This window comes from Rattus rattus, chromosome X (assembly GCF_011064425.1).
Source record: "Rattus rattus isolate New Zealand chromosome X, Rrattus_CSIRO_v1, whole genome shotgun sequence".
In the NCBI taxonomy this organism is placed as follows: domain Eukaryota; kingdom Metazoa; phylum Chordata; class Mammalia; order Rodentia; family Muridae; genus Rattus; species Rattus rattus.
Window position 1 is genome coordinate 35,591,347 of NC_046172.1, and position 1,554 is coordinate 35,592,900.

The window sequence follows — 1,554 nt, forward strand, 5'->3', positions numbered from 1 at the left end:
AGGGAGGGGGATGTTTGCCCGGAAACCGGGAAAGGGAATAACACTCAAAATGTACATAAGAAATATTCAAGTTAAAAAAAAAGAAAGAAAAACTGTTGCCAATTTATAGCTCCTGGGAGAAGGAAATTCAGTTCTACTCAAGGTTGTGGACACTCAGAATTTAACCATGGTCTTGTTGAAGACCTTAAAGTCCGAGACTATACAGATAGCACAAATTGAACATGATGTTTTTTTAAAGGACACAGAGTTAGATGAGGAGGGGAAAGTAGTGGATCATGAAGACATTGGGGTGTAGAGTGAATGTAATAAAAAAGACTCTGAAATTGTTAAAGAACTAACAAATTATGTGTATGTAAAAGTTAAAGAAAATCTCTAGGAGTCAGGTCTCTCCACCATATAGAACCAGGGGCTCCAACTCAAGTTCTCAGATTTGGCATCAGGTGAGCAATCTCCCTTGCCTCACTTTGCCTTATTTTCATATCTTTTTATTCTTGGGAGTAAAGATTTCACAAAGACTGGAATCATAATCTGTACTTCGCTAAGAGAATTCTTCAGGGCCCTAAAGAACCATGGGGGATGAAGCACAAGCACTATGATAGCACTATGAGCAGGGCCTTTGTTTAGGTAATACAATTATTGTATAATATTACGGAAGCTAAGCTCGTAGATATAAGCTTCTTTTCTTTCTACCTTAACTTAAAATAAAGGAGTTATTTTTATTTCATCTGTCTTCTCTTTTAAAAAAAATCTATCAGTTTGGATTTTGAGTTGTTATTCATTGGACTTCCTCCAGTCCAAACATATGATTCATTAAACCAAGAATATGGAGAGAGACAAAATTATAACTAGAAGACTTCAGTAACAAAAGGGGAATCTTTGAGTGGAGATAGGTCACATAGAGATGGGCTTTGAACTTCAAAGTTTAAGTGAGATATTTTGGATCTTTGAGTTTATATAAGTTACTATTTTAAGTAACAAAAAATCTGGTCTATATAATTAAGCAATTGTGTTTTAAATGCATGAGATCAAAATCACCATCTTGGTGAGAAGTTATTTAATTTTGAACTTAATTCTGTAGATTACAGATGCCCAGTATTTGCTTAGAGAAACACCATTAGCAAGTTCAAAACCAACTTTGTATACCTATCCTTTTCTTTCCTTTAGACACATTGAGTTTCTGCCACACCTATAGCAACACTGAGTACTAGTTACAGGCAATACAATTTGACCTCCCTCGGGACTATCAATTGGACGGGCGTTAGCTGTCTGTTTCTGCTAAATCGATGACCCAAAAAGTTAGTGGTTGAACAGGAAATTATTATCTCACAGCTTCTGTTAGATGAGAGTCTGATGCAGCTTATCTTAGTTCTCCCTGTCTCAGGAATCTTAATAATCTATAACCAAGGTACCGAACAGGACTATAGCCATGAATAAATTCAACTGGGAGAGTTTCTGCTTGCAAGCTCACTCACAAGACTATTGACAAAATCCTGTTCCTTGATGACTGACTGTTCTTACTAAAGTTGGCCATGAAATGTCTACCATAGGCTTGTG